The sequence below is a fragment of the Dromiciops gliroides genome, chromosome 6 (assembly GCF_019393635.1).
Source record: "Dromiciops gliroides isolate mDroGli1 chromosome 6, mDroGli1.pri, whole genome shotgun sequence".
Lineage (NCBI taxonomy): Eukaryota > Metazoa > Chordata > Mammalia > Microbiotheria > Microbiotheriidae > Dromiciops > Dromiciops gliroides.
This window is the reverse complement of record NC_057866.1, coordinates 112,513,304-112,532,904: the sequence shown is the minus strand read 5'-3', so window position 1 is coordinate 112,532,904 and position 19,601 is coordinate 112,513,304.

Below are 19,601 nucleotides of genomic sequence, written 5' to 3'. Positions count from 1 at the left end.
ATCAGCATCTCAGACTCAATATGACAGAAACAGAATTCATTATCTCCTCCCCAAAGGTGCTCACCATCTATATTTTCCTATTTCTGTCAAACACACCATTCTCCTTTCAGTTACCCAGGTCCAAAACCTCAAAGAGATCCTTGAATCCTTCCCCCATCCTCCCACCCCCTGCAATCTCCCATATTCAATCAGTTAACACATATTTCCATTTTTCTACTTTTCCTGAAGTCTCTATACCCTGCTGCTATGCCTAGCTCTCCTTCCTCTTCTTCCTTCTTTTTCCATCTCTTAATCAAACCAATACTAACATTCCGGTAAAGGAGAAGGTAAAACAATTGCCTTCTGACTTCACTTACTGTCTTTGTGACTTTCCAGACCAACCCTCCCCCCTCCCCAACTACCAATCCCCTATATGTGTTCCCTGCTCATATTAAAATGTAGAGTCCTTGAGGGCAAGGACTGTTTCATGTTTTGTATTTAGTACTTAGCATAGTGCCTGGCCCATAGCACTTAATATGTACTTTTTCATTCATTCATTCATTCACTCATTCATTCATTCATACATTATCTCAAGTTGCCAATACCTTAGTTAAGAACCTTTCATCTCTTACCTGGACAGTTATTAGTCTCCCTGCTTCTGGGCTCTCCCTTTCTCCTCATAGCTGTCAAAGTAGTCTTTGTGAAAGATAGGTCTTACTATTCTACTCCCCACCATTGAAAAATATTCATTGGCTTCCTATTTCTTCAAATACGTAAATACGTATTCAAATACGTCTGGCATTTCAAGCCCTAGTAAGTATCTGAAGCCAGATTTGAACTCGGGAAGATGACTCTTCCTGACTCCAGACCCAGTACGGCGCCATCTAGCTGCTGACTTTTCTCCTGTCATTCCTATTTACATACTCTGCATTCTAACCAAATTGACCTACTGGCTATCCCCTGAACTCAGCTGTCATCTATTTCCCATCTCTGTGACGCAGACAGGGCCCTTATGCCCAGAAGGCACTACAGTTTGGCCTTAGCTCCTCAGAATACTAAACTTCCTTCAGTCATAATCTCAGGTGCTCCCTCCTGTATAAGTTTTTCCTGGTCCTTCTACCTTTCTCTGCTTTTCTGGTTATCTATTTCTGCCTTCTCAGATTGCTTTACACTTACACACATACACACACAGACACACACACATAGATAGACAGACACAGACAGACATACACACAAACACAGACACACACACACACACAAACACATTATCTCATTTGATTCTCACAACAACACTGAGTGTTATTGTTATCTTTATTTTACCTGTCCAGAGTCACACAGCCAGTAAGTGTCTGAGGCAGGATTTGAACTCAAGTCTTCTTGACTCCAGGCAGAGCACTCTATCCACTGTGCTGCTTAGCATGTGTGCATGTGTGTTTAAGAGTGTGTGCATGGGACAGCTAGGTGGCGCAGCGGATAGAGCACCTGCCCTGAATTCAGGAGGACCTGAGTTCAAATGCGGCCTCAGACACTCAATACTTACTAGCTGTGTGACCCTGGGCAAGTCACTTAATCCCAATTGCCTCACCAAAAAAAAAAAATAAAAAAAAATAGATAGATAAATAAATGAATAAATAAATAAATAGATAAATGAATGAATGAATAAATGAATAAATAAATAAATAAGTGAATGAATGAATAAATAAATAAATAGATAAATAAATAAATAAATAAATGAATGAATGAATGAATGAATGAATAAATAAATAAATAAATAAATAACTAAAAGTGTGTGCATACCCAAGTGTGTGTTATATCCCTACTGTAGACTATGTTTCTTAATGACACAGGCTGTTTTGATTTTGTCTTAGTAACTCCAGTGTCTAACATAGTGACTTGCACATAGTAGGAATTTAAATATTCATTGAGTTGAAAATTTCTCCAACTTTCTTGAGTCTCAGGGGTGTTCTATTCTCCTAGACTCCTGACCAGCTTTTATTGTTTCTATCACTATATTTTATTTTATTTTATTTTATTTTAGCGGGGCAATGACGGTTTGATGAGTAAAATTAAATGTGTGGTCACCTTATTCCTGTCCCAAGTGTAGGGAAAGCTAGCTAGGGTTTACTTATAAATTAGAAGCTTTAGCACCAGTTTTGGGGCAATAAGCATTTATTAAAGCATAGTAAAGAGAGGACACATGGAGTTCAGAAAGTTAAGAAACCTATCTACCCTAGAGGAGAGATAAGAATTCAGCCTGGCCTGCTTCTTCCAAGAGTCCTCTGCCACTAAGAGACTGTTTGAGCCATGAACTGAGAGAGCAAGCTTCCTCTCTGTCCCAAGGAGAGGCCATCCTTCCATCCTGCTTCAAGCTAATTGGCTAGCATCACCCAAATCCATTGATTCACTGGACTTGAGGGTGGTCCCATGTTGAGATCAGAATCCACAGTCTCTTCAGAGTCAGGCAGGCATAGTTTCAATTGAATTAACTTTATGTTAATCAGCAAAGTCAGTCAATCCAATCAAGCTGGAGGCGTTGGCAAAGGCCATTATTTTCTTACAAGGGTTAAGTGACTTGCCCAGGGTCACACAGCTAGTAAGTGTCAAGTATCTGAGGTCGAATTGGAACTCAGGTCCTCCTGAATCCAGGGCCAGTGCTTTATCCACTGCACCACCTAGCTGCACCCTCTATCACTATATTTTAGGCTAAAGAGTATCCTGCAACCAAACTAGTTTGTAAAATGCAGGCTTGAAGACATTTCTGATTTGTTTATTTTACAAATTCTGCTCAACATCTCTCATCAAATGGCTGATACAATCACACATGGAAGATGAGTTCACACATCACAGGGTATCTTGGTTGATAGAATATTGAGCTTTGCCAGTCTCTCATCTAATGTTGGGCAGCATTCTGCTGCTGAGTATTAGCTGTAACACATAATTCAATATATTCTATATAGACAGACACATTTATGTTATATATGTATATATACACACACGTTGTTGTTGTTGTTGTTGTTGAGTTATTTAAGTTCTGTCTGATTCTTCACAACCCCATTTGGGGTTTTCTTGGCAAAGATACTGGAGTGGTTTGCCACTTCCTTCTCCAGCTCTTTTTATAGATGAGGAAACTGAAACACACAGGGGTTAAGTGACTTGCCCAGGGATACATGGCTAGTAAAGTGTCTGAGGCCAGATTGAAACTCAGGAAGATGAGCCTTCCTGACTCCAGGCCCAACACTCTATCCACTACATCACAACAAATATTAAAGCTCACACAATGAAGAGGTTGTTTACACATGGTCAGGCTGAGCCTGTGAAGAAAAAAAATCTGGAGTTTCAAAGAAAGTACATTTAAAAACAGCTTCTATTGGGGGCAGCTAGGTGGCGCAGTGGATAGAGCACCGGCCCTTGATTCAGAAGGACCTGAGTTCAAATCTGACCTCAGACACTTGACACTTACTAGCTGTGTGACCCTGGGCAAGTCACTTAACCCCAATTGCCTCACCAAAAAAAAAAAAAAAAAGAAAGACAGAAAAACAGCTTCTATTGAATTGAAAAGTAATTAAGTTAGTAAATATTTCAGCTCTTTTTCAAGTGAATGATAATTTAAAAATTGGTTTTGGGGGCAGCTAGGTGGTGCAGTGGATAAAACACCGGCCCTGACTTACTAGCTGTGTGACCCTGGGCAAGTCACTTAACCCTCATTGCCCTGCAAAAAAAAAAAATTGGTTTTGAATTCAATAAAGATAGATTTTATTTACTTCTGCTACAGATCAACAAAAAATAAATTAGATTATGCCCATTTTGTTTATGCCCACCATGCCTATTCTTAAGGTGTTGGGTTTTTTAAATTTTATTTTAACCATCCTCACGAGGGACTCCCAGAATATTCAACAACTACTTAAAATAATATTTATTAGCCTCATGTGCCAAAAAGCACAAATTATCATTTGTTGGATTCAACAAATACTATTTTAAATTATTAACACCTACAAATGAAGCCAACAACTATTAATTTAGTTGGCAAATAAGTAGCTTAAGAATAAATCATTGTACATTACCCAGCTAATGGACATTAACTGTAATTCAAATCAGGTGTGACTAGAAAGTAGCATGACTGGTTTTTAAACAAACATACCAGAGCCTAGGCATCAAAATTGAGCCTTGAACCCCTTGAAATGATTGTAGTTACTCCTCCCAACACTGAGGTGAAATGACCTCCCCAGTTTCATATAGCTAATGAGTGACAGGTCCATGACTAAATCCCAGTTTTCTTAATTCCCAATCCAGAACTTTGTCACTTCAGTGTAGTTGCCCACTACTTTAAAACACATCCTTTTAAATGTCCTCAGAAGTGACATATTTTCATCTTTTGAGATAGATTTGTTTGTTAGACATTAACATCAATTTTAATAGCTTTTCCCATGGAGACTATAGTTTTTTTTAAACTATGTCTTTAAGAGAGATTTTAAAGGAGAGGCATTTTTACTATTTGTGGAGAGTTAATGATTGTGGCTGGAGAGAGACTATGTGAGGGTCTTAGAAAAAGTACCAAAAGAACTTCTTTCCTGAGAAGTTAGGTGAGTTAACTGTCAAGGGAAAAAAAAATGAAGACACATTTCTAGAAAGAGTTGATTTTGGCTTTTATTTTGTGGAGAAGGTATATCAAATATAATTTTTGAGAAACTTTGACTATTACTCTGAGAGAGCTGAATGATGGGACTTTATTTCCAAAGTGTAAGAGAAGTCAGTAGTTATAATTAATGACCAGAGATGAATATGACTGTTAGCTTTCTCACTGAGATCCACTGTTGAAATATTTTATAAGATCTTTGAATTATTTGTAACATTGTTAAGAAACTTTTTACCAGTAACAATGATGTTTACTTGAACTTGAGCCAAGGGTGTTTGAGAAGGAGTGAGGAAAAAGAGTGAATGGGTAGCAGGGTCAAAAGAATGTTTGTTTGTTTGTTTGTGTTTAGGCTAAGGGAGATCTGAGTGAAGGCAAAGAGATAGGAGATGGAACGCTCAGTTTGAAGACTAGATGGTAGGCCAGTTTGGCTAGAATGTAAAATGTGTTAAGGGCTGTTTTATTAAATAAGTCTGAAAACTAGGCTAGGACCAAATTGTAGAGGCCTTTAAATGCAGACAGAGAACTTTACATTTTATTCTAGAGGGAATAGAGATCCAATGAAAATCTTTTGAACCAGATAATGATAGATTCAGACCTCTGTCTTAGGAAGAATATTTTGGCAGCTCTATGGGGAAGGATGAATTAGAGAAGAGAGAGACTAGAAGCAGGAAAACCAATTAGTAGGCTCTTATAATAGTCTAGGTCTTGAGATGATTATAGACTTTAAAATAGCCTAGGTTTGTAATAGTAGAGGTGATAAATGCCTCAACTAAGGTGGGATCATGTGATCATAGACTCAGAGCTGGAAGATAACTTACAGGTCAATGAGTCCAACTCCCTCACTTTAATTTAAAGACAAGGAAACTGGGGCAGCTAGGTGATGCAGTGGATAAAGCACCAGCCCTGGATTCAGGAGGACCTGAGTTCAAATCCGGCCTTAGACACTTGACACTTACTAGCTGTGTGACCCTGGGCAAGTCACTTAATCTTCATTGCCCCCCCCGAAAAGTTTTTCTGTTACTAACTTTTTAAGTGGGTGAGTTTTCTTTATGGGGAAAAAAAAAGAATTAAGTTGCTTTTTTTACTTATGAGTAACTTGATTGACTTTTTTCCCCTCCTTCATATTAGTGATCCCTGGTAGAAAAAAAAATTCTCTACTATCAAAATAAATGCACATGAATTTAAGAACTTATGAGGACAAAAGTCAAGCTTGTCTAGGGACTACATAAAAATCAGCTCTGTTTTTCAAAATATATATCAATACTTTCCTAAGAATTGAGATTTAGTGTTTGAATAATAAATTATTAGCCTAGCTTCCTTATGTAGGGTAATAGCTGGACACAAGTCCAATTCCATTGGTTCCAGAGCCGATGCACTGGCCACCTGTAACACTTACAAAGTCTTTTCTGGTCAAGGTTTTTCTAGACCTTGAATGAGAGTAAATTCCAAAAAAAAGTATTTTGCAAATGATGTCCCAAATGCTATATTCAATCTATTTTTCTTAACATTTTTAGCAGGGATAGGGTATTAATCAAGGATTCTAGCAGGTCATTCATTTGTGGCTTATAAAAACAGTAACAGAGACACACCCATTTCTCTGTGGGGACTGTGCTTGGCATAGATTCTCATATATCCAATGAGCCTCTTTCTCAAACCTATGCTGCAGGATTCAAGCTTGTCTAAGCATGCAGAGACTCTATACAACTCCAAAAGGGGACAGCCATAGGGTTTTGCCCGCCATGTTTTGTCATACTCTCCAGAATGCATCAGACAGGGAAAAAAAGGGGGGGAGGGAACTCTTCATCTATTTTTATTATCATAGGACTCCATACATTATTTCCATTACCTTTTTCAAATTCTGGTGCTTTTCTTCTCCCAAACTATCATTTCTAGGAAATTAGTTTGGAGGAGCAACTCATACAGATCAAGCCCTGAATTTTGTTAGGAAATAAGCAGGGAGGCCAAAGGAGACAATGGAATTCAAGTACCGTAACTTGGTTGCAAAGGATTTTCTCTTTTTAGAGGAGGCACAGGCTATGGAGCAGCAGTTTCTTTGTTCCAAGTCTGCCACTCCATTCAAATGACCTTCCATTATACTTTTTTGACATTCAGAGTCCTGAATGACCTGAGCCCATATAATGAGAATTTAATGAGCTCCTTGTGTCCTTCCTAGTAATTCTGACAACCTCACCAACCCTCTTTACTCTTCTTTCCTTAGTTCTATATGTCAGCCTCCATTTCTGCTAAATGCTTTGGTGTGAGAAATAATGGAAATACAGTGTTAGAGATAGAAGGGGCCTTGTGGATCACTTAGTCCAACCTTTCATTTTCCAAATAAGGAAACCAAGGCCTAGAGAGCAGAAGTGATTTGTCTAAAGTTACAAAGTGAGTTAGCGTCAGAGCTAGACTCCCAGTTCAATGTTCTTTCCAACAAATCTAGCACAATATTGGATGAGAAGAGAGCAATATAAAACAATGCCAGCCTCCAGGGTAATAAGAAGAATAGTTTAATTTCTGAGTTATTCTGAGAATGGGCCACACGATCCAGGAAAGCATGTGTGCATTATGTAAGAATGCAATTCAACAAGCATTTTAGTGCCTCCTATGTTGCAGACACTGCGCTAGGCACTTGAGACAATGAAATCTGGGAATTAAATGCAAATCAACTTTTAACCCTTAACCATCTGGCCCTACCTTACATTTCTAGACTTATAGCATATTACTACCCTTACAAACTCAACATTCTAGTTAAACTGGCCTACTTGTCACCTCTCACAACACTCCATCTCTCGCCTTCCTCACTTTTGCAGAGACGGTGCCTTATGCCTGGAATGCCCTCACTCCTTACTTCTACCTCTTCAAAGCCTTAGCTTCCTTTAGAGTTTCTATGCTGATCTCCCCTATTTGCAAATTCACCCCCTCCCCGTTATTTTGTATTTACTGGTCTGTTTACATGTTGTTTTCTTCCAGTTGGATGTGAGCTTTCTGAAAGTTGGGACCGTTTTGTTTCCCTCTGTAACCCTAGCACCTAGCTCAGTGCCTGCCATTTGATGCTTGTTGGATGGATGGATGGATGGATGGATGGATGGATGGATGAATGAATGAATGAATGAATATGCCACACACTGGATGAGGCCCTCAGCAAAATCCTAGTGGAGACCACAATTGTAAGGAAAAGTCAGCTAGAACCAGCTAAGTAACATTGGCAAAGTTTGTACTTCAAAAAGAGATTGCAATCCTATTCTTCAGTATATGTCTCCTGAATAACTTTGATTCCTCAGTAATTAGGGGCATTTTACTTTCTCACAAACAAGTAGAGCCAGAGAACAGTGTTAGGATAAAATGAAAACTCATATAAAAATAAAATTGCTTTTTAAAAAACAGTTGTATCTGGTTGAAATACAGAAATTCTCTGCCATCTCATTTTCTTTTCTTTGTTATTTAACATTGTGATTAACTGACTGTGAAGTAGAGGTCAACTAAAGTTCAGAAGTTCCTTCATTCCTACCTACAACTTTTATTATGTTTATTGATTTGTGGGATATTTTCCCCCTGAATGTGCTCATCATCAAGGTCTCTCAGGATATGTACACAATGCACAACAATGGGGCCCTTTTCTGTCTTGCTTACCTTTCCTGTAAAGTCAGGGTGTGGCAAGAATGTTTCAGAGTGCGAGAAATTAGACAGGCACAGAATTGCTTAGGCACAAGGAAAGCAGGTACAGTCAGAGACAATTCTTCTCGTTCTGACTTCTAAAGACAAAAACAACCAAATCCCCAAGGCTGAAAGGCCTTGGAAATGAAAAGTTAAGTAAGTAGAGCTTAAAGAAAGAGCTATGGATTTGGGGGAGCAGGCCAGGCCTCTGGGTTTGAATCCTAGGCTTTGACACTTACTATCTGTGTGACCCTGGGCAAGTCACTTACCCTCATTGCCCTGCCAAAATATATATATATATATAGTCACAGAATTGTCACCTGTGCATATTCTGAATTGAGGGATTTTTGTTATTTTTCAGTTGTTTCCTTGTATCTGATTCTTCATGACCCTATTTGGGATTTTCTTGGCAAAGATACTGGAGCAATTTGCCATTTCCTTCTCCTGCTCATTTTACAAGTGAGGAAACTGAGGCAAACAGGGTTAAGTGACTTGCCCAGGGTTACACAGCTAAGTATCTGAGTTTGGATTTGAACTTAGGTTTTCCTGATTGTGGGCCCAGTGCTCTATCCACCTAGCTGCCCCTGAATTGAGGGTTGGATCCCTCTATTACCTGTCACCTTATACTTACAGGAATTTCACCAGCTCTCCCCTCCCCACCATCCCTCATGCTGTGCAGCAGTCAGAGTCCCCTTCACATACTTTAAGGAGTGAACCCCCATTGACTAGTCCCTCATACATATATATACAGAGCAAACCAGGGTGAAGAGATCTCTGGACTTGAAGTCAGGAGAGCCCTGGGCTTGAATCCTTCCAACCCTTGTTTGCTATGTGAACATAGACAAGTCTCAGTTTCTCTTCCTGCAAAAGGAGGATAATAACACCTATAGTTATTGTTGGCCCCTAAATGTTAGCTGCTATATGATATGGAACAAGAAGGGCTGGACTTAGAAACAGGTCAAACCAAAAAACAAAACAAAACAAAACAAAAAAACCCTTGGCTTGAATTCTTCCTTTGACACTTTTTCAAGACATGATTGGCCAAGTCACTCAACTCTTCAATCCTCAGTTTCCTCAGCTGCAAAATGAGGATAATAATATATTGATTATAATATAACATTAATATGATCTGCAAAACAAGGATAATACTACTTCCCTCACAAGGTTGTTGTGAAGATCAATGACTTAAAATCGATAAAATCTCTGCAAACGATAAAACCTTATATGGATCTTGAAGGCAGCTGCTAAAACACTAATCCTCTCTGGAAAAGTTATGTCCTTTATACCTTAGCTTGAATGACTTTGTCATCCAGCATTGAGGAGACAGGTTGATTTTGATGGGAGGAGAGGGGAAGAAAGAAAAGAAAAAGGGAAAGAGCTCAGTAGCTGGTAAGCTCCTCGAGGATAGAAACTGTGTCTTATTCAGCTTTGTGTCTCCATTTCCTGCACTCTCCCCACCCCCAGTACTTGTCATAGTACATCTCATGTAACAAGCACTTAGGGTATATGGATGATGAATGAATGAAACTGGCGATGCTTACTTAGCCCTGTTTGGGAACAGGGACATCCCTGACTGCAGGAGGGAATTCTGGGAACCTGAGTAGTAGTAGTAGTAGTAGTAGTAGTAGTAGTAGTAGTAGTAGTAGTAGTAGAAGAAGAAGAAGAAGAAGAAGAAGAAGATAGAGGAGAGGAAGAAGCATTTATGCAACACTTTAAGGTTTGCAGAGTGTTTTACATATGTTTTCTCATGTGACCCTCATAACAACCCTGGGAGGCAAATGTTATCCCCCATTTTACAGATGAGGAAACTGAGGCTGGGATGTTAAGTGACTTTACGCAGAGTCATGCAGCTAGTGAGGTGGTATAAGGGTACTGACTGTGGAAGATATGAGGGTGTCAAAAAAAAGAGACTTACAGAGTAGAGAGGGAAATGGAAGGCAAATTCTTTTTCTTTCTTTTCAGTTCTTTCTAGGGTGCTTGATGATTTCAAATTTATTTTACACACAGCTTATCTGTATGTAGTTGTTTGTACATCATCACTCCCATTAGACTGTGAGCTCCTTGAGAGCAAGGACTGTCTTTTACCTTTCTTTGTATCCCTAGTGCTTAGCACAGTGCTTGTCACAATAGTAGGTATTTAATGTTTATTGACTGACTGACTGCCTTCCTTGCAGGACAGTTCCAAGGACGAAATGAGTATGAAAACACTTTGGAGAAGTTAAAAGAGAGAGAGAGAGAGAGAGAGAGAGAGAGAGAGAGAGAGAGAGAGAGAGAGAGAGAGATGCAAACGCAATGTATCACTATTTCCCCCATCCTGTTATGCTTTGTACAATGTTAGATGAGATGTTGGCAAAGCACTTTAGTACAGTGCCTAGCACATAGTAGGTACTTAATAAATAAATCCTTGTTACTTTCTCTTCCCTTCTCTTGTCAAAAATTCTACCTAGGATATTTGGTATTCCTTGTCTGGCAATGATTTCTACTCATACCTGTCTTCCCCAAATACTCATGCCTCACTGGATCCATCCCTCCCAATGCCTTCCTAGTGTGACATGAGGCTCTTAGAATCAGAATTCTAGAACCTGGAAGGGACTTTAGAGGCAATCTAGTCCAGCCTAACCCATCCCATCTTATGGATAAGGAAACTGAGACCCAGAGAGAAAAATGATTTAGATGTCTCCAACTACATTGGGGCCCAAGGCAGGATGAGAAGAACCCCCCCCCCCCCCGGCCCAGGCTAGCACTTTTTCCTTTCAATAAAGGCCTCTGAGGATTGCCCTGTCAGCTCACATTTTGGACCCCACAGCCAGAAGTCCCAGAAACCTCCTAAGGCAAAGCACTGATGAAGTGGTGGATAGACGTGCGTTTTCAAAGGAAAGAAGCTTTAGAAAGTTTATGGGCAAAGACAAACACAGACGAGCATGTCATCTATCACCTACAATAATAGGAAAAAGCCATAATAAAGCATTTAAAGTTTAAAAATGTTTTCCTCATATGAGGGTGGTGATGCAAGTATTATTATCACCTCTTTATGGAGGAGGAATGCACATCTCAGAGATGTGTGGCACCTTGTGTCAGAACTGGAACCCAGGTCTCATGACTTTAACCTCAGTGTCATAACTACTACAACATAAGTGCTGTTATGGTCCATTCTGTGTTTCGTGGCTTCTAGTTTAGAGGATCAGGTACCATCTCCTAACAATTATCTATTATTTTTAGGGAGGCAGCATTGATATGCAGTAGAAATAAGCATTGCCTCTGGAGTCGATGGTCCCAGTTTCAAATCCTGCCTCTCATCATTGCTACTTGTATAATTTTGGACAAATCATTTATTTTCCCTGGACCCCAAGGGATCTGTTCTTGGCCCTGTGCTTTTGATGACTTGGACAAAGGTAGGGGGGGTATAGCTAACATGTTGGAATGCTGAACCAGTACCCAAAATTTATCAACAGGTTAGCATTTTAAGATCAATCTAATTAGTTGAAATTGAGATAAATTTAAATTCTTATGCTTGGATAATATGAATAAAATAAAATAATTTTTAAAAATTTAAAAATTTCTTATGCTTGGGTTCATAAATCAAGTCCACAGGTATAAAATGGAAAAGGTCTGGCCAGCCAGTAATCTGTGTAAAAAAGACCTTGGAATGTTCGTGGATCACAGTTGTTGTTCCTCTTTGTCCTTTGTTTTTGAATAGAACCAATGACATCATAGGGCGATGTCTTGCATCATGTGTGAATTAGATTTAAGTGAGGCAGTTGCACAAAGTCATCAGCCTCCATCTCTCTTCCAGAATCATTGAAGTCCAGTGGCAGGACAAAAGTCAGGTGATGGCCCTGGATACTGTGGATGACCTTGGTATCTTGATGCCTGACTAAGCTCTAAACACTCCACAGCCCCTGCTTTGGCCACCTTCATGGACTTTGGAACAAATTGTTCTCATCTGCCCATTCCTCTGAAGGAAGTCTTCACGTACTTGGGGTAGACATCCCCTAACCCTCAACCTTGTTTAGCCTGTCTGCCAAGAGTTTACTGAGCTGCACTTGCTACAGCTTCTTGGAGCCACACACAGGTGAGAGCTGGATTCCAGGTAGACAACAAAGGTGGATGAACAGCTTTGCAAAGGGCTTGGCAAGCCCTCCTTGATCACCCCATACTCCCCTCATTGTCTGCAAGCTCTATTTGAATGAAGAGTGTGACAGAGCAGCTAAGAAAGCTAATGCAATTTATATAATATGCAGAGCCTAAACACAAGGTATTCATCTAGGACTTAGGAGATGATAGTCCCACCATATTTTGTCTTGGGAAGGCCACATGTGGAATATTATATTCAGTTATGGGTGGCACATTTTGGGAAAAGCATCAATAAAATGGAAGGCATTCAGAAGATGGCGACCAAGGTGCTGAAGAGCCTAGAAAGCATGGCCTAGGAGGATTGAATAGGGGTAGGGAGGGGAGGGGAGGGGGAAGAGTAGACCTAGGCAAGACACCATGTTTGCTGCAAGTTTTGGAAGAGGTATCAGACTTGTTCTGCCTTTCCCCCACAGAGCTGAGCTAGGAGCAATGGGTAGAAGTTGTGAGGATGGAAATTTAGCCTCAACGTCAGGGAGATGTACCCCAGGGGCATCGACTGCCTTAGGAGGCAGTGGGCATCTCTTCACTTGAGATCTTCAATCAAACATTAGTGGTCACCTATACTGTAGAAGAGATTCTAATTCAGTACCCTTGTTCTAGGAGCAGCTAGGTGGAGCCACAGTGCATAGAGTCCTGGGCCTGAAGTCAGGAAGATTCTTGTTCCTGAGTTCAAATATGGCCTCAGACACTCAGTTTCCTCATCTGTCAAATGAGCTGGAAAAGGAAAAGACAAACCACTCTACTATCTTTGACAAGAAAACCCCAAATGGAGGCACAAAGAGTCAGAAACAACTGAACAACAAAGGCAACATTCTTGTTCTAGAACATTGAACAGATGGCTTCTGAGGGCATGGGATGGAAAGGACCTCTGAGGGCTCTAATCCAATTCCTACATTTTACAGATGAGGGAACTAAGGTCTGTGGAGGTTGGATGACTTGCCCAAGATCACAGAGGTAAAAAGGGCCAGAGGTGGTGTCTGAAGTGCCGTCTTGATTCCAGACCCGTGATTGTACCAGCTTCTTCCGACTTTTTTTTTTGAGACTCTGGGATTCTAGACAAATAATAAACAAGCAAACAAACACCCATGAATAGATTCATTGATTTAGTAGTAATGGGAATTTCAGAAGCCTGTTTTTCCTATGCAGTCTCATCCAGGGCCTTATGAATTGTATTTAATCTTTTTTTTTTTTGGTGAGGCAATTGGAGTTAAGTGACTTGCCCAGGGTCACACAGCTAGTAAGTGTTAAGTGTCTGAGGCCAGATTTAAACTCAGGTCCTCCTGACTCCAGGGCCAGAGCTTTAACCACTGTGCCACCTAGCTGCCCTCCCCTCCCTTTTTTTTTTTTAAGGGAGACATTCCACCCTATTTAGAGAGCTTTTGAGGAGCTCAAAGAACAGCTCATTGTATCATTTATCTGTACCAAATTCTTGAAGAGGAAGCAATGCATGCATTTTACAGCCTTGAGAAATCTCTAAGCCAAGGTTAGATAGCTAGTCACTGGCCAAGGAAACAGATCCTCAAGATCAGAATCTGGAGCTTCTAGAGCATTCCTCAGTGTTTGCTCTTTCCCATGGGTATAACTAGTAAGGATGGGAAAGAGGCAGATGTCCTTTGCTAGTAAACTTCCTGGGAAAACCGTGAAATGATAGGATGCAATTAGATGGTGCAATGGGTTGTCAGGAACACCTGAATTCAAATCCCACCTGTGACATGTGCTCGTGGTGTATCTGGTCACTTAACCTCTGTCTGCCTCAGTGTCCTCCTCGGTAAGATGGGTATAATAATAGCACCTATTTCCCAAGGTTGTTTTGAGGATCAAATGAAGTAATATTTGTAAAGTGCATTGCAAACCTTAAATAAATGTTAGCCATTATTATTCTTTTCATTTTATCTTATATTTTGAAATGCCGTTAGTGTTATATTGAGCCTAGACATCAACATGAAGAATAAGATTATACTTCCAGGTAGTTCTGTAAGTCCATCAGGATCCTGTCTGTTCTCCTTCCTATGAAGTTTCCCCCACCCCAACCCACTTTCCCATATAATTAGAGCACTACTTCTTCCTGCTTGATTACACTGCTTTTTCTTAGATTAATCCATAGTTTGTCTTCCTCCCTTCCTTCTTTCCTCTCTCCCTTTCTGCCATTCCAAGGTTGTATCAGATGGTACCCATTTGTCCCTCTTCAAATATTTGGGGTGGGGTGGGGTGGTGCAGCTAGGTGGTGCAGTGGATAAAGTACTGGCCCTGGATTCAGGAGCACGAGTTCAAATCTGGCCTCAGACATTTGACACTTAGCTGTGTGACCCTGGGCAAGTCAGTTAACCGTCATTGCCACCTGCCCCCAAATCAAAAAACAAATATTTTGAGGATTGCACTGTATACTTTATATATAAATATGCCTCTGCCACTCTGGTCTTCATCCGCACTGGAAACTTGGAATCTACCACTCTTTCCTGCCACTAGCTCTAAACCAATGTACTACCTACATTGACAACCCCCCCCCCCCATCCTGCTCTCCTTTATGTATTTATTTATGTTCTTCAACTAGAACATAAACTCCCCAAGGGCAGCTCTTGCTTGTACTTATAGTCTCAGGGTTTAACTCAGTGGATGGCATGTAGCAAATGCTTCAGTAACAGAATGTGTTTTCGACTGTTTACCACTATTCTTATTTATTATTTTTTTGTGGGGCATTGAGGGTTAAGTGACTTGCCCAGGGTCACAGAGCTAGTGTCAAGTATCTGAGGCTGGATTTGAACTCAGGTCCTCCTGAATCCAGGGCTGGCTGTTTTATCCACTATACCACCTAGCTGCCCCCTACCACCATTCTTGATGTACATCTTTTGAGGACAGGCTCTACCAGTGATCTGCAATTTACAGAATATGCTCACATGTCTGTTATAACACTCAGTAACAGGGTGAAAACTGCATCCCTGCCCAAGAAACAATCTCTTTCCCCTCCACTGTAAGCAGTAAGCCATGCCACCCACTCCTTTTTCTTCCTTGCCCTAGCACAAAAGCAGATCTGCTGTGTGTGAAATTCACAGTGGTGCTCATCTGAAGACTATGCCTCATACCTTCCCAGCAGCATCCTTTTCTTCTTGACCCTATGGGTTCTGACCCATTTGTCTTACTTTTATACCTCCCACTTACCTTGAATGTATGGCTGTAGCAAAAATTTCAATGAGTTCATTTTTAAAAAATCCTACTTCTTTTCAGATATGTAGCTTCAAGTGAAGTTAAGTAGGTTAAGCTTCTTAAAGGAACAGTATCTTAGTTCCAATTAATAAGATTAAAAAACATTTTAGTTCAAAAAACAATACAAAGTTACTCATTTAACATTACCAGCACCTTCCCAGGCTGCCAATTGTATCTGGCCTGAAAAGGGTCTCTCTGGGAGCAGGATTAGAGTATGCTGACACAATATTCTGAAGAACATTTGGTATCCCAACACAACCACAGGAGTTTAAGCAGAAAAGAAACCAAAGTCCACAGTCACACAGGCAGTCAAGAAGCATGCCAAGATCTTTTACCTAAAGGCAGCTAGGTGCAACAGTGGTGTTACAATGCTGGGCCGGGTCAGGAAGGTCTAAGCTTAGAACCAGCCACAGATGCTTACTAGCTGTAACCCTAGGCAGATCACTTAACCTGTTTGCCTCAGTTTCCTCAACTCTAAAACAGGGATAATACCACCTAACTTCCAAGGTGGTTGAGGACCAAATGAGATATTTGTGAAACACCTGGCACCTAACAGATGCTATAGTAATTGTAGCTATTATTACTTATAAAACTTTCTACTATCTCACCATTTTGTTGCCTTTCCCTACCTAGGTAACTAGTTGTGTAAGCTAAGGAAAATCTCCAGCAGTGCACCAATTTTTTTTCTCCTTTAAGGAAGTGTCTTTTATCCCCTCTGATCTTTGTGGGTCATGTAATAATCATGTGATCACACTTAATATTCAGATGGTTTTATTAACAAGTTTATAATACATATATTGCATATGGTATATAGTATATGAGGACTGTACAGTACAAATTTATGTTCACAGTTTGACATGACAAAATGTCATTACTGAATTCCCATTGGACTACCAAAGTACAAACAGTGAAGGTACATTAAACATTCACATCTTTAGTAAGAAAGATTACCAAAATGTTTCAGTATTTGCAAGGTATACTAATGCATGCTAAAAACCTTTTACCCATTCAGTCTTATTAGCTTATAAAATATATTACACTTTATTAAAAATTTCTGCATAGTTTACACAAGTATTAAAGTAATGTAAATGTAATAATCCTGCAATATTGGCAGGTATGGTTTAAGAGATGCTAAGCAGAAAGATTATTTTGACCCTCTAACATTAAGTACATAAATAGCAAAAAAAAAAGTGCTAGTATTTGTAAAACATAACATTGTTGTAGCCCTTGTTTTAATGTGTGTGAAATGGCTTTATTTTAGAAAGAATTTTCAGTCATTTTAGAAGTTGTTAACCTTGACTGGGAGGAGAAAGACAACATATTCTGACCAACTTTATGTACTCCAGGGATTAATCGAGAACTATGGTATATTTTTCAAACAAACCAAATCTCTGCCAAGCCTGTTTCCTTTGATGAGATTGTCTTTAAAAATAAACTGATCACCAATGACACACGGCTATACAGTATCAGCAAAAACCATCTAGAATTCCTTGTTAGTGCAATACTGATAGTGCAGATGAGTGTTTCATTTAAAAAAATATACGTCTAGTTCTACCATGAATCTGTTTCAAGGCTCTAGAGAACCTTCTGCTAATTTAGCATCTCCTTAGTTGCATGTAGTAGCTATTGCTAATACATTCCCCAACCCAAAAGTCCATTAGAAAGTTAATGCCCATTGAAGATGTAGATTCACATTTTAAAACTCTAATATAAGACAGATTTATTGTCAATTTCCTGACTTCTTCCCCATGACACTTAAGTTTTAATATGAGAAATCCTATAGCAAATGGAATTAAAAAAAATTCCATGTGTACAATTATATAGTCGATTAAGGATGTTGTTACTAAAACCACCATTGAGAATGATAGGGTATATAACAAAAATATGTTCAAGGGCATTTCAAGATTATGCTGCATTTGAGTCCTTCCACAATAAACAGCTAAAAATTGCTAAGAGACTAGAATTTTCATCTATGACAGTAAAATACAATATATTTATAAAGGAAAATTTGGTAAAAGGCCAAATATTAAACTAAAGATACAGAGAGTAACATGAGAACACATCATCACGTCTCAGGGTTGCTTTCCTTTTGAAGTTGATTGTTGATGGCTCTTTATTACTAAAACAAACCGATACTAAGCAGATTAAAAGCATTGGCGATTACCTTTGAAAGCTTGTGTTCACTATTTCTAACATAATTGAAGTACGCCAAATATGCAAACCACAAATTTCAACGCACCCCATTCTATCATACAGACCCATACAAGTAATAAAATCATACAGGTTACTTTTTTGAGGGTAGAATGACACAAATTATCTTCATTTGGTCAGATATGCTCTTTCTATTCCATTCCATCTTCATTCTTGAGGATGTAACTGAAATTCGAGCTGGTGTTCTAGCATGAATGTGCTATCACCCACATGTCAACACACCTCTTCCAAGGTTTTTTTTTTTTTGGTGGTGGTGGTGGTGGTTGGGGGGGCCCGAAGGAGAAACCAAATTGTGAATTTTTTAATCCATACATAAACTGAATCAAATTCTGCATTACTTAGGTGGAAAAAACCAAAATAATTCAGATAAACCAAGATAATATATTCATTCCCAAAACATCTTATCAATTGACCAAAATGTAGTAATCTTACTCTTAAATGATGCTGGAGAAATTGGGCACAGATTTGAAAAATATACAACTATTCCATATTTGGATTTCCTGCCATCGCAATCGGCTGTCCCATGTAACTCATCCAGGATTCAAAAGATGATGCAATCTTCAAGATGGCCGATCACACAAGGCCTCTTTTGGTCATTGTGGAACCCAAGTTACACTTGTCTTTTTTTTTCAACATTAGAAGTTGAATGGTACCGAGGGATAGTTAAACCTTTCCCATGCTCCTCTCCTCTCCCTACTTCTGCCAAAGAACAGCAACATTATTTGATCATAGGTGCCCATTTTTAGTCCTGGTTGCCCCCATTTGCTAAGAACACAATGTTTGTACTCCCAAATATCTCAGAATCGTGACAGTATTGCTCAAAAGCCAGCTTTTGAGGAAGAACTTCCTCACGGGATCAGAGCTGCTTATTTCGATCCCAATCCAAATAGGGGTCATGACTTTGGTACATTCATCCCAGTTTTAGCATACCTAGTATGGATGGAGTCTTGCCAGTTCCAATGATCATTGTGTTGGAAATCTCCAAAGCATGCTACTCACTAATGAAGGGGAATAATTGTGAATCGACACACATCAATCCCTGAATGGTGGTTTGCTAAATTATTTGGAAATCTGTTACAGAAGTATGGTGTGTGTGTGTGTGTGTGTGTGTGTGTGTGTGTGTGTGTGCGCTTTGTATTAACTAATTATATTTACGAAGTGTCACTTAGAGGTCTTAAATTGAATGAGTCTACCAAAGCATTAACAGATGCTTCTTATAAACAGAGATGAGAGCCAGGTTAGCACATTATAGCTCTTGCAGAATCCAATTTCTGCATAAAAGTGTGTGGGTAACCTATTAGGTTATGGGAATATCGTTTTTAATATTTTGTTCTTTAAAAACTATGTGCAGATACAAGAAGATGCCTTCTGGAACCCAAGGAAGTATTTTTTGTGGTGTTACCCTGATCAACTCTTCAATTATTTATCTGTATGGCCGCACAGGTGACCCAATGATAAAGAACTTAGGACCCAATGATAAAGAACTTAGGGAGGTGGTTTGTGCTTTATCATGGCATGAGTGCGTACAGGCAGGCACAGAACATGGTATGTCGGAAAACCCCAGGGGTGAGGGTGAGGGAGTGGGAGAGCATTTTCATTCACCTTTGCTATCAGAGCAAACATAAGAGTCAACGAAAACGCTTTCCAGGACACATCAGCCCATGCCAGAAGCATGCTTATGTTGGTGTGTCTGATTCTGGGCATTTGAAGCACTTCAAATAAACGAGTCAGAGAGGCAGTCTTAATACCAAGTTATCTGGACCTTCTAGTCTCCCCTCGATCCCTGATC